The sequence below is a fragment of the Tachyglossus aculeatus genome, chromosome X1, assembly GCF_015852505.1.
Source record: "Tachyglossus aculeatus isolate mTacAcu1 chromosome X1, mTacAcu1.pri, whole genome shotgun sequence".
NCBI classification, from domain to species: Eukaryota; Metazoa; Chordata; class Mammalia; order Monotremata; family Tachyglossidae; genus Tachyglossus; species Tachyglossus aculeatus.
The window spans coordinates 70,066,178-70,081,291 of NC_052101.1; the positions used below are offsets into that span (position 1 = coordinate 70,066,178).

General features: G+C 37.1%; 1 protein-coding gene across 12 annotated transcripts in view; it reads left to right on the forward strand.

The window, feature by feature from the left end:
- The window catches only part of CADPS (calcium dependent secretion activator), a 527,597-nt gene that overhangs the window by 493,470 nt on the left and 19,013 nt on the right, over nucleotides 1-15,114 (forward strand). The window lies entirely within an intron of this gene.

Genomic DNA, 15,114 nt, shown 5'->3' on the forward strand with positions numbered 1-15,114 from the left:
AATTTTGCCTTATGTGAATATTTTTCACAAATGCAAGGGTTTTGTCAGAATTATCTGGTTAATCCAATAACTCAGTTTTCCACTTCACTTTGCCGGGGTAGAACTGGCCTACACATGCATGTCAACAGATTTATCTGTCTCTGTTTTTGTTGCTTTCATTGTGTGACACTTTCTGCTCTCTTGTGAAGAATCAGCTTCTTCCCTCAAGGTTTCATTTTTATAGCAGCAGTGTACATTGATGTCCTGGTCTATTATGGAATCTTTGTTGCTGTATTAATTTCTGTAATTGTGCAAAATAATTTATATTTAATTTTTAGTTATATTTTAAAGATTTCATTGTTTTGTGCTGATCTGGGATTTTGATGCTTCCAGCCTTTATATGCTTGCTCTGCTTTTTCTTTTGTGTTTTGTGTGCTTTTACAGTATTTTGAGAAGGCTGGTTGTTGGTTTTTTTTAATCATACTCCTTCTGTACTTGATATTCATCTTTTCTTGCATTTTATTTCTTGGATAAAGCTCTTCTTACTTTATAATTCCTACTCTTTCTTTCACTTGTATCCTCTCAGATTAAAATGGAACTTATCTCTCATGTCAAATGTTTTATCACATTAGATCAAGTGGCATGAATTAGACTCAAATAATCTTCCTGTGTACATCTACTAGCATGACCCACATCCACTGAGAATGCCTCATACATGCATAAAGCACTCTAGTGACTCCTTAATGTTCTCTGCATGCGTGCCTTTCTGAAAGTATGAAGCCTAAAATGCCTGAGACAAATCCACCCATCCAGTAGGCATTGAAAAAAGAGACAGTCAGTATCATCCAGCAGTAGGTTTGCACATGCTTTGCACATTATCATTGGATTAAATTTCATAAACAACAAATTTTCAAGGAGCCAGTGGATTGTTCTTTTCAATGCCTAAATTGCCTTTTCTTTGATCAGTTTCTTAAGATTCGGTTTGTGTGTGTGTGTGTGTGTGTGTGTGTGTGTGTGTGTGTGTCTGTGTGTCTGTATGTGTGTGTACAAGTGAATGAGTATATTATTAACCTTTTTGCTATTTGTGATTTAGACTTTAAAACATCTAGTACTGAATTGTTATTTATCTGCATCTAATCTTAATATTTTCTTTGAAAACAAATCTTTAATAAAAAATTTCAGATGTCTTAGTGGACGCAAATCCTTGAAATTATCTTCTTTTTTTCTTGCCTCTTTTTCTGAAGGCAAATTATATCCAAATTCAAGGAGAAAAATGACCTTGGTGATTTGACCAATTTAAAATGGCATCAGTTATATTTTGGAAATATTACGTATAATTGTAATGATATTTTTGCAGTTATATTTAAAATATTAGTATTGCATCACACTGATTTCCAGTGCTTTAGCAGTGACTCTTATCACTCATCACTTTGCCATTGTTTAGATGGTCCTAGTGAATTTAATTGTTATAACTAATTTCCTTTTCATAGAACCCATCCTCCCAATTTAAAGATCTTGGTGCTAGGCAACCTAATTAATCTAGTACCAGAAAAATTTATCAAATCTGTCATTGATTTAAACATTTGTCATCCGAAAAGCCCAGATCTTCTCAAAAAGGTTCATTACCATGCTGTCTTAGTAATTTAATTCAGTACTTACTGTTTTTCTATAATCTAGCAGCACAACATCAGATTACCAACATGTTTGATTATTTTCAGCTTCTGTTTCCTCAAGCATGGTGTTTATTTCTTTATATGTTCTGCAAGCATCTTGTGTGCTCTGAAGCTTCTGAGGAATAATAACAGAATGCTAACAGTTCTGTACAATCTGAAGGGTTTACCTGAAGCTCTTAATTTTAACCTACAAAAAAACAGTTTCACTGTGTTTAGAGACAGCCAGAAATATCTCAAAAGGCTATTGCTGACTGAGGCTTCCTTTTCCGAGTTGCTATATTTTGTAAAATGGCCAGAAAGGATAAGAAAAAATTAGCATTTTTAAGGAAAAAAATATTTGAAAAAGATTTGATGAATTTTAAGTTTTGATTTCCTTATATGACTTTTGGTTCCTTCTTTCATTTTAACTTCTAAGGGAAGAGCTTCCCAGACTGTTGCAGTTTCCATGTTGTGTGTTCTCTGTTTGTTTTATTATTATTATTATTAATGATAATAATAATAACAATAATAGTGGTATTTATTAAGCGCTTACTATGTGCCAGGCACTGAACTAAACATCGGGATCGATATGAGCAAATCAAGTTGGACACAGTCCCTGTCCCACAAGGGGCTCACAGTCTCAATCCCCATTTGTCAGATGAGGTAAGTGAGGCACAGAGAAGTGAAGTGACTTGCTGAAGGTCACACTGCAGACAAGTGACGGAGCCTGGATTAGAATCCAGGTCCTTCTGACTCTCAGGCACGTGCTTTATCCACTTGGCCATGCTGCTGCGAAGTTGGATGGGGAGGCTTTTGCAAAAATGGCACCTTAGCAGCTTCCAGTTTTGAATTTTGTTTTCTTTAAATTCATTCTATACCAATTTGCATTGCTATTCATTTACTTATTTTATGTTACAGTATTAGAAAAGACTGGATGATATCATTTAATTTTGTACCTGAGAATGTTTGACATAATGTTTGTTCATTTAAAAAGTTAATCTGAAGCCATCACATCATTTTCCTTGTTCATTCAAAGGGCAACTATATATTGGAACCAATATCCTGTATGTATCATCGTTGTACACTTTGCTGAAATTAGTTCTTGCTGGAGATTATTTTAATAGCAATTTTAGTCCATTTTACTTTTAAACATCAGTTTTCTGAATTCAACTTTACAGATTTTTAAAAATTGGTTTTCTTGATTGACGTTATTTGGTAATCAAATGTTAACCTCACTTTCACCAAATTAATTGCTTATTTGTCTGTCATTAGAAGCTACTCATTTACATAGTCTTTCCACAAAATGCCTAGCATTTTTTTAATGTGACCTAAAACCAATAGCGACATAGATACCAGGAGCCAATCAGAAAATATCTGCTAAAGAGATCATCATTGTCTATTTCAGCTATTTGCCCATTTATGTCTCTAATATTTTTTTTAATGAAGTAGAGACGATAGTTAATTTTGTTTCAGTTTCTGTGAAGTAATTATTTACTATCTTTGGGGGTGTTTATTTTTTGAAGGAAATTATTGACAGAATATTGTGGTAACTGCTCAGAGATCGAAAAATAGATCCAAGTGATGAGAAGTTAGATGATCTAAAATCTCCAATACCATCTGCGTAAATATGAAAAACTGTAAATTAATTTGCAACAAAAAAGTATTCATGTGAATATATACCAGTGCATTTTCCATATTCCTGGGAATTTGGCTAAGGACAAAAATGTCTGCCCCAGTAATAATTTTAGTGATATAAATCTCACATATCCATAAATATTGCAGATGGCTTTTTTTCTCCCTCTGATGATTAATTCAGTATCTTCCCCAAAACACAACCATGCTTTTGATATTAAAGATCAGATCATTAAGAGAAGCTCCTAAGATTCCAAGATCTCAAACAAAAATTAATTTATTTTTTTTCCTTGTACTTCTTGAAGATACCGCCTGAGTAGAAGATAAGGATTAACACAGATGTGCTTAGTGCTAGTTCATCTGCTTAAATCTGGCAGCCTCTGAGATCACTGATTAAAAAGCCATCTCTAACTTTGATGAAATCCACAGTGGTAGTACTGTATCTTTGATAGCTTTCTTTTAGGGCCCCATGTCAGCATAAACTGGACCTAGAAAACATTTGACTGGAGATGATGCATGGATTATATGAGTCAATTATATACTTAATCTGCCTTCTGGGGATTAAATATTCATAGATTGACTCTGTATTTGGCTTCTCTGGGGCAGTTATCAGTTCAAGAAGGGTGCCCTTACTAAAAAGTCTGGTAAGAACTTAATCGTGCAGTGATAGGGGGACCGAAGGTACTGAAGTTATTACAGGGCTAAGTATTCCATGTTTTTACAGTGCCCTTGTTTTACCATTTCACTGTCAAATTACATATTCAGCCACTTAGTGTGTCAGCATAATAATAAAGTGTGAATATTTTTCATTAACAGGGTGATTTGAAAAATGGTAATGAAGCCCATTAGTATAAAAAAAATGACTGGAGGTTCTTTAGAGCACACAGATGTCCTAAGGGATGGTCAGCAGGTAAAAGATTAAATTACATCAAGTAGCATCAGACATGCAATGTGAGGTAATCAATCATATTTATCTACATCTTACTCTGTGCAGAGGATTGTACTAAGCACTTGGGAGAGTACAATATAACAAACACATTCCTTAATCACAATGAGCTTACAGTCCAAGAAAGCAAAAAAACAAACAAACACAACTGGCAGAAAATTTAGCTTTTATGAAACAGTAGGTGGTAGTTGTAGACAAATTATTGGTTAGGGTGAAGATAATAGAGACACTGAAGACTGTGCTGCCTGAAGTCCTAAATGGTAGTTTTGGGCCAGTCAGTCAATCAAATTTATTGAGCAGGTACTGTGTGCAGAGCACTGTACTAAATGCTTGGGAGAGTACAATATCACATTATAACAGATACATTCCCTGCCCACAATGAGCTTACAATCTAGAGGACCAGACTAGATTCCATGAGTGTTGAGCAGGATCATAGTAAATTAAATTTATCCTTAAGAGTACACAGTTCTTTCATATACTAAAAAAGTGATCCCTTCTCCCTTTACTAGGCCTTTCTCCTTGTGACCACCTAAAGAAGACACTGGATCTAACGAGTGTGAGGAGATAAATTAGGAGTGTGTATAAAAGCAGAAACTCAGGCTAATTGAGGACAATTAAGTGCATTAAGAGCACTAAGGGATGCCCCAGTTTCATCCTCATTGGTCACAGCACCACTTGAATAGAAAATGGTCACATCTTTAATAAACTGCCATACTTTTCTGCCTATGTTACCTGAGTCACGGTGAATTACTTTTCTAAGCATATAACTTACTAACCCCAGGATGTCACTGGCCATCTTGACTGAAGCTGTATTTGATTGATTTCCTTCACAGAAGTCTCAAAACTAAATAAGAAAGACAGATAGAGGAAGACTAAGATTAAGTAGGGACCGTCTCTATATGTTGCCAATTTGTACTTTCCAAGCACTTAGTACAGTGCTCTGCACCCAGTAAGCACCTCAGTAATATAATTGAATGAATTAATTCATTTTTTAATCTTATATTAGCACCAGCCCTATGTGCATTAACCAGAACCAATTAACCAGATTTTGTTTAAGGGGTGGGAAAAGTAAAAGATTGGAAGACATCCTTTCAGCCCATAGGTACAGAGTGGACATTATATTAGATAATAACCCATGCAAGGCCTTTTTGTTGCCTTACTTTAGAATTCTCATTATCACTGTTGTTGTTTATAATTTCAGTAAACAGACATGCAGCTTTTATCTTCAGTCATTTTGACTGGTCACAGTTCCATGAGGAAATTTAACATTTCAGTTCCATTTTACAGATAAAAAAACGGACCCGTTGAAGTTTAAGTTACTTCAACAAAATTTAGGCTTTATGCAGAGAATCCTGTGACTCTCCTCCAGGCAAAGACTGTGACTTGGACTGTACTCACTCTCTCTAGTTAAGCACCTTCAAGGCAGGCAGCTGCTAGACTTGTTCTTTGCCTCCTCCGTCTTCTACTCCAATTCTGCTGTTTGATTTTTCTTTCCACTTACTTTTACTTCTCTCCAGATTGTTTTTAAATTTATAAGAGCTCTCATTTTTGATTATGCTAAAGAAAATACTCACAGCTTGAAATTTCCTTTTTTTCCCATTAGCAACAGCCAGTAGTTGCACTGCTTGCATTGAAATGATCCATTGCCAGGGGAAGAGTTAAACATGAAGGAATCTGCCTCACCCCATAGTGTTGGGTAGTAAATAGGCATTTCTCCTCTTCTATGCAGCATAGGCCGAAGCAACATTTTTTGCTATTTCTGACATTGGATTAGAAAGTCCTTGGGGGCTTGGCTATGCTTCCTTCTTCCTTTGTAACCTCTCCACAGAGTGCTGTGTGGGAAGCACATGGCCTAATGAAAAGGGCATGGGCCTGAGAGTCGGAAGACCTGAATTCTAATCTCAATTTTGCCACTTGCCTGCAGTGTGACCTTGAGCAAGTCACTTAACTTTTCTGTGCTTTAGTTTCCTAATCTGTAAAATGGGGATTAGATACCCATTCTCCTTTCTGTTTAGACTGTGACCCCACCCCCACCCCCCCATGGAACAGGGACTTTGTCCGACCTGATTAGTTTATATCTACCCCAGTGCTTAGAACAGTGCTTGGCACATAGAAAGCACTTAACAAATGCCATCATCATCATAGTGGATGTTCAGTGAATACTACTGATTCCCATGGTCAAGTTGAAAAAAATTTCTGTAAGTGCCTGCTTAAAATTAGCATAGAAATCCCCAGAGTTCTCTTCCCAATCAGTCAATCAGACATATTTATTGAGAGCTTAATGTGTGCAGAGCACTGTAGTGTGAGCCTGTTGTTGTGTAGGGATTGTCTTTGTTGCTGAATTGTACTTTCCAAGTGCTTAGTACAATGCTCTGCCCAAAGTAAGTGCTCAATAAATACGATTGAATGAATGAATGAATGAATGAATACTAAGTGCTTGGAAGAGTACAGTATAAAAGAGCTAGTAGACATGTTCCCTGCCCACAACAAGCGTACAGCCTAGAGGGGGAGACAGACATTTATGTGAATAAATAAATTACAGATATGTATATAAGTGCCATGGGACTGAGGGAGGGGTGAATAAGAGGTACAAATCCAAGTGCAAGGGCAACGCAAAAAGGAGTGGAAGAAGAGGAAATGAGGGTCCAGTCGGGGAATGCCTCTTGGAGGAGATGTGCCTTCTCAAGGCTTTGAAGGTGAAGAGAATGATAGTCTATCAGATATGAAGAGGGAGGGCATTCCAGGCCAGAGACTCTACTTGTGCTGATCCTATTGCTAGACAACCTGACAAAGCTAACAGGTTTTCTTCTTTCCTCTGTGGAAATAAAGAGGGAAAGACATGTGTATAGTTCCCAGTCCTTCGGGATGGGGACTGTAAAGGTAACAAGAGGAAGATTCCAAAGTTATGATTGGGGAAAAAAAGGTGATAGGAATAGGAACTTTTTCCAAAATAGGTTTCAGACCAATGGACCCCAAATCTAAGACTGGCTGATTGCCAAATAACTGGTCAGGCACTGAAACTGAGCAGTAGTGTTATTTTGTGAAGGAATGAGAACACTGGAGAAAAAAATTGTTTGGGGAAAAGTTACGGTTTTGCTGGAAGATAGCAGAAAGCTACTTTTTCCTTCCCTTCCTTTTAACTTTTTTAAACAAAATTCTTTATCATGTTCACATACTGAATCCTACTCTTCCCCATTGTTGATCTCTGCTGTTTGAATAGGCAACAGAGATTTTCATTTCTGTCAATGGAAATTTTCCCTTATATTACATAATTGTTGTGTAGATTGAAAAGGTTGCAAATCCTGTATATAGGAAAGATGAAAGGGAGTTAATAGATTTAATTAATCAGGACATTGTTAATTACTAATGAAAATAAGTGGCACATTTCTTTTTTGCTTTCAGGTCCTTACACACTGACAGTATAGATATATGTACCTGGATATTATTGCTCATATGTTAACATAGTTTATTCCTTTGTAATGATTATTCATTCAATTAGGTTACAGATATTTGAAGATCAGCATTAGACAAATCAGGCTTAAATTTGTTACTGGAGCTTATATGCTAAGAAGAGTTTCCTAAGTGTCTTTGTCAGAACAGCTTTTCTTGTTCCAGGAGACATTTGGTAGAGACAGTTAATTTGTTTTCTTTTCCAGAGGAGATTGTTCCATTAATCATTCTAAGAAGTCAGTCTGATTGCTCTGTTACTTTAAGGTCATCATAGTCTTGCTAACATGATCTGCACAGTACTTTTTAGGCTTGAAGGGGTTTTTTGTGTGTGGTGTGGGGGGAAGGTTTTATGGCAGACTGAAGTGTAGGCAGAAAGCGACAGACTCTTTTCGACGTAAAAAAAAATAGCCAAGGCACATTTTGTGGAACAAATATTGTCACATTGCATCGCAGAAGACGAAATGTACTAAATTTTAAAACACTTCCCATTAATTAACGAAGTGGTGCTTCCTCCCTGCCAGCCTAGCTATTGACTATTGTCAGAACCCTTCTACATCTCCCAGTTTATAACGAAGTTGGCTTTAGCTTGTCGCTCTGTAAAAGAGTTGTTCTTCTTACAAAAACAATCAGCTTCATTAACTAATTTAAAACATTATGCCCTTTAACAAAGAAGAATACTGATGCCATTTTGTGCAAGGAAATGTTTCTTGCTACTAAATCAAGTAAATGCAAATAAAACATTTGCTAAAAATTAATTCTAACAGGCATACTTTTTTTGGTTTTAAAATTCAACAATGAAGTCCTAGTATTGGATTTTTAACAGTGTCCCTGACAGCAGTCTTTGCAGTATACTTTTTTAAGATATTTCATTTACTTGCAGTAAGAGATTGACCAATTTCCTCTTTCACCTTTTTCTCCTCAGAACAGTTTTGTATCATTGCTCATGGTTCAAGCAGGTAACTTGGTCGTACACATTAGATCAGGTCCCTATATATTTCTTGTTCTCTCCTTCACAATTTCACTCCAGCATTTGTATTTTAGGGGTAAATTCAATGGGTACATCATTCATTTTCCAGGTTCTGAAGTGATAAAGCTATTTTTCCTCTATATAAAGTGTAAATATTTCATTTATTGAACTTCCTTTTCACAAAGAAGCTGATAAAGCCACAGTCCTTCCTCTTTTAGAATGCAAAAGCCTCTAAAGAGGTCTCAATTAGAGGCTACTAAGATCCAGCTGATGAAGTCTTGTGATTAAATTCCATGTGAAATAAGGAAAAATTCCACATACAGTGATGGTCATTTGACATAGTGTACTATACAGAATTGTAATTAGCATTATACTCTCATATAGCCACTGAATTATAGTTACACTACCCTGACAAAAGGGCTTTATCCTTACCAGGATGTTAAGAATTGCTACCTCCAGGATTTACCTTGTCAGCCATTGAATTTAAAAGCATTAATCTCTTTGTTCTGGAAAAAACAAAGGGACAAAAATTGGGAGAGAAACTACGGAGGTGAAGGAGAGGTACTGTATGAGTAAACAAAATTAACTCCGTGAGGTGGCTCCTTATTAGATTCTCTTTAACTTCCAGGTTGAGAAGTACCTGTTTCTGCCTTTTATTCTGGAAATTTTGTTTCCCATCCTATGAAACTTGATCAACCAGTCTTGTAGTAGAGAAAATAACTAGAATAAAAGCAGGTGCTATTAGGCAATTTTCTATAGAAAAAAAGAATTTAAAAGCTTAAGGTTCCCCTTGTAATATATCCATATCCATGTAATTAAAGGAATGAACCATTTTTCCTAAGTGTATTTACCTAAACAATATAGCCTACTTGATTTTCAGTTTCTGTTCAAGTTCCATAAAACAATTGAGAAGAGCTGTGAGATATGATCTTGGTGACCTTTATTTTTCCTGTTGCCATGGGTAAAAAACATCTGCTTTCCAGACTCAAAAAGCGGGTACTCTGTGCAAAATCATTTAAGGATCACCCCTTCCTAAAAACAAAAAGTCTAGCTTTTCTCTAACAGGGCTTCTCCATGTCTGGGTATTTCACATATTAGTTGCTGTTCTATAACTCTAAGTTACTTTAGTCTTTTAAATTCATTGAATTCAACAGAGAAAACTTCCAATGGCAGGTTTAACAATGCCTTTCTCCCAGTTCTGTGGGGCAGTGTTTCATTTCTGCTTGAGGATTGAGGACTCATTTACTGAACTGTAATTATACTTCCTTCGCCAGCAGTAGCAGAACTTTTCCTTCCATATCCCCTACCCAAGTCCTGTAAGGGTGTGACCCAATTCAATTTAGGATAGGGGGGTCACCACCCACAGTCATTTCATTTCCAGATTTTCTGAACTTGAAATTGTATGATTAGAAACTGGGGGAATTGAAGGATACTTCATTCCTACCAAATTGTCAGAGGTGGTGGCCACACTGTTAATTATTACTTATAAAACAAACTTTATGGCTAACAGGTTAACCTACTAGTAAACTAGAGTTCCAAATGACCCCAAAGGTACTTGTGTTGAAACTTAAAAAGATTCCTGATTTTTATCCCTTTGTGCCTTGTTACAGCAATAGGTAGTCTACATAGCATTACTTAGGAGACCTCTGCACTATGCAGCTGGGGAATACATAAAAAACCTCTGATACAATAGCCCTTAGTAGAACATGTTTCACTGTAGAACGTGGCAGATTAGTCATCCATTTTCCACTACAATGATGGGAGTTGCATGTCTAACTAATCCCATAGGCATCACAATGAAAATTTACACCCACAGAATAGATTCTCTTGCAGAACTGACAGGGAGTTGCCCTGCATAACTTTCATGAGTGCCAGTGGCAATTGCAGGCAAAAAGTAAATCTTCCACATGAGGATTGGGGATCCCATAAAGTCCAACTTAAGCCTAATTAAGGGTGAAACTCCATCTCAGTTCACCCTAGCTGAATGAGACCACCAAACAGTAGGTGAGCTTTCATGCCATATGTGCTGCAAAAGTCTGCTGTACCTAGGCTCAACAGAGGGTGGGTCTCGGTTTTCAGTCTGAATATCTCTCTGTTTTTTGTCTAGGATCTTTTATCCCATTTGTACAAAGTTTTTGTGGTTTATTTTTGAAAAGTGATGTAATTCAATGCTACTTACATCGTATACAATTGATGAATAGTTAAGGGTAACAATCTTAGTCCCTTATGTAATGCGTGACACTATGGTATTACTATCAACAATGCAGATTATTTTAATATCGGCCCTATTGACTTTATAACCTACTTAGTTAAGATTTAAATGCCATTATAATATTTCACAGCTCTGAAATACAATACAGGGGAAAAAGCAATCCAAAATTATAGAGACACATCATTACACAATATGGGAGGAATACAATTGTATTTGCAACTAAATCATGACAGTTATTAATCTGTGCTCTGGTTAAACTCTCTGTAATGTAAAAGTTGGCAATTGTATACCATTTTTCCCCTTCATTGATTTATCCCAGCTGGGTCTTACAAATAACAATGTGACCATAAAAAAAAAAAATGCTTTAAAAGGCTTTTTGCACTTGTGTCTTAAAGGAGCTTACAAGATCCTTAGCTAAGTGTCAGCCCTTGGAAATTGCAAATCCCTGTCCAGTGGAAAGTTTTCCTTGAATATTGTTTCTAAAGAGTCTGTTTAATCAAAATATGTCTGGTTGCAGTATTCAGTTTTCAAAGTAAGTTGGAGCTCTCTAGGAACTAGCCAGGTACAACTGTTGGTGAAAGTTCAGTTGCCACAACTTTTCCTCTTTGTTTGTTTCTTAATGCAGAAAAACAGTATGAGACCTGGGCATAAAATCATTATTTTACAAACACAAAAGTGGCAGGGCATAGATATCTTTTTTAAAGTAGTTTCTCTATTAGCCCACAGGAGAAGAGAGGTAGACACTGTGTATTCATGCAGTAGCAGAGTATTTGTATTTGTGCACATTAGAAACAAATTTAGGCTTAAACTTGAAGATCTAGAAAACAACAAAAAGCACAAATAAATGCTATTATATGTTTAATGAAGCTTTTTTAAGACTCAGCCAAAGTAGGAGGCATTATCAAAGGAAATATATAAATAGCATGATGAGTAATTAAACCTGTGTTGCAAAGGAAAGGAGAAAAATAAATCAGTTATTAGTTGGTTAATAATATTTTCTACCTTGTTTTTTTCTTTCCTGCAGTATACATCTTAGTAGAATATTACAAGCAGAAAAACACAATAAAATGCAGTTAGCTTGTGCTCTCTAAGCCCATTTAATTACTGAAAATCAGATAGGGAAACATTACTAGTATTATATTTGTTTTTAATAGAATAAATATTACCAGTCGGTAACAAACAAAGCGTTGATTTGGTTAGATTTTATTTTCATTTGGGGGTGAAAAAGGGAACCTGGGGAGGAAGTCAGGAACAGGGAGAGAGAAACCAAGCTAATCAAAGTTAAAATAAAGTCTCTTTCTAGCAAGACTACTGTCTATAACATGTTGTTCCTTATAGAAAGTGGGATATGGTGGCATTTGCTTGATTAACTTGCTCGACAAAAGTGACAGCTGCTGTGGGTGCATGTAGATAAGCTGCACAGCGCAGTTCCGCCTTTGTACATCTGTCAGCAAAAAAGGAAGAATAAAGAGTGAAAAGAGACAAATTGGTCCCAAAAGGCAGTCCATTCAACTTAGGAGGTTTGCTCTATTCAAGCGCACACTGTGCATCTCAAGTACTAGGTAGCTTATTCAATTTCATTCACTCTGTAGAATGAACCCACAAGTGTTTAATTTCTTGTTCTGTATACTAAAAAGGGTGAACTTTTTTATTGGAAGCATTAATTGTAAGACTAGCTGATCAATGCTAACCATATTAACTTATTGCTAATTTACTGTTTAACTCTGGACTCTTGTGTGTATTACCAATAATCTTAACATCTCCAATATGGTAACTTCTCATTGACTTCCTTTATTGTGGTCTGCTGGTCCAGAATTATTTATATATACCAAACAGCCAAATAGGTAGGCATGTCGAGGTTATGAAAAAGTAAAAGCAGAGTTTGGGAATCTATAAAAGCAAGTTGACTCATTCCCCAAAAGTGTGTTTTGGATAATAATCTGTCAAGTGACTTTTCAAAGATTTGAAGTGAGAAAAAGTAACAGGAGAGTATGACTTCAAATGACTAAAAATAGAGCAAGAGAAAAGGGCATCCTTGAGAAAGTAGATCCCAGCCATAAATGGAGAAAGCACCTATTAATCTTAGCAAGTCATGGATTTTTCACAGCCTTCACAATCCAGTCTCTTCTTTGACTCTGCTCTTCTACTAAATAAGCAATATCTTGTTTGCTTTATGCAAGCTCACAATGTGCATCTCAAATACTGTACTAATACTAGGTAGCCTACTCAAATTTACTCAACAAGCAATATTGAAATTCATCCACTGTGAAGAGTAAGAACCATTTTTCTGCAGGCCACCTTATGCTGCCATTTTCCAGTCTAATAATAATGATGGTCTTTGCTAAGTGCTTACTATATGCGAAGTACTGTTCTAGGTGCTGGGGGGGATACAAGGTGATCAGGTTGTCCCACGTGGGGCTCACAGTCTTAATCCTCATTTTATAGATGAGGTAACTGAGGCACAGAGAAGTGAAGTGACTTGCCCAAGGTCACACAGCTGACAAGTGGCAGAGCTGGGATTCGAACCCATGACCTCTGACTCCCAAGCCTGTGCTCTTTCCACTGAGCCATGCTGCTTCTCAGTGTCATACTACCTGTCCTTCTGCCCCCTCAGGAAAAAGTCTTTGATCACCTAATACAAAAAGCACAATCTGTTTTCTCTTAGAACCCACAAATTCACCTAGCTCACCACTAACAACTTTAGTTGGCCTAGGAAACCTACATCCCAGCTATACTCACCTACTCCATTCTTCCTTGTCATTGGGTATTTAGACATTGTCCAGATCACATCACTGAATTTTAAAATGTTATTCCTGGAGGAGGATATCAGGAAAGTTTTCCTATTCACCTCACTAAATAATAATGACAGTGATATTTATTAAGCTCTCACTGTTTGCTAAACCCTAGGGTAATTACAAGATAGTTTAGACATCTTCCCTGTCCCACATGGGACTCAGAAGAGGCAGGCAAGGGTGAGAGAAGTGAGTGACTTGCCCAAGGTCAAACAGCAAGCCACTGCCAGAACTGGAACTAGAACTGGGGTATCCTGACTCCCAGTTTCATACTCTATCCACTAGCTCTGCTTCCTCCTTATATATGTTAGAGCTTCTGATGGGGTAACCAAAACAAGGATTTAGGAAGCTATTCCATATGGAATAATGCTCCTTCTTAAAAAAATACTTGAACTTGCAAATGCCTACAATTGATTGGGTTGGAGCACAATTTAAGGGTATATTTGGTATACTATGCAGCCTCTCAAGATTGTACTTTGAAGTTTCCGAGGTATGCTGTGCTTTTGTCCACATGGCCCAAGGTTCCAATGTTTCAGGACAGCAGGAAGTACCTCAGTTTGGCTCGGGGCTCAAGACAGCTTCCTAGAAAAGAGAAGCAGTGTGGTCTACTGGATGGAGCATGGACCTGAAGGTCAGAAGGGCATGGGTTCCAATCCTGACTCCACCACTCATCTGCTGTGTGACCTTGGGCAAGTCACTTAAATTCTCTATGCCTCAGTTACTTCATCTGCAAAAAGGGGATTAAAACTGTGAGTCTCATGTGGGACATGAACTGTGTCCAACCTGAATAGCTTGTATCTATTCCAGCACTTAGTAAAGTGCATAACATAAAGTAAGTGCTTAACAAATACCATTAAAAAGAAGGAGCCTACAGGCACTCCAAAGGTGGAGTCCATCCTGGCAATGTGTTTATGAAAGCCTGCAACGGGGTTGAGCTGGTGCTCCCACAGACACCTGAAGGGTCCTCAAGTCTCTCAAGGAGAGTGGCTTTTGTTTGGGGTTGGGGAGGGAAGGGAAGGAGTTGGGGGGAGCAAGGGAGGTAGCAAGACTAGGATCCTTTCTGTCTTTCTAGGGGCCCTCTATAGGGAAGCAGAGCCAACAATTCTTAGCTTTTTGCCATAACATTTTCCATTTGCATTTCATGGAAACTGTGAACTTGTGGAGCATACTATTTAAATGCACTGACTAAGTTTCATCTTTGTCATAAAATCCTGCACCAGCAAAGCATTCACTAAAATCAATAGGAGTTTTTCTGGTTGTGCTGGATCTTGTCCTCATCCTTACAAATTTCATTAATGTTTATGAGAGACATTAAAGTCAAATCATCAACACCCTCATCACAGTTAATATAACATTGAGCACATGTTTGCAGAGCATTGTACTAAGCAGTTGGGAGAGTTTGATAAATATAGAAGACGCGTCCCTTGCCCTTGAGGAGTTTGCAATCTAATCAGGGAGACACAGATGGTACACATACAATAGGA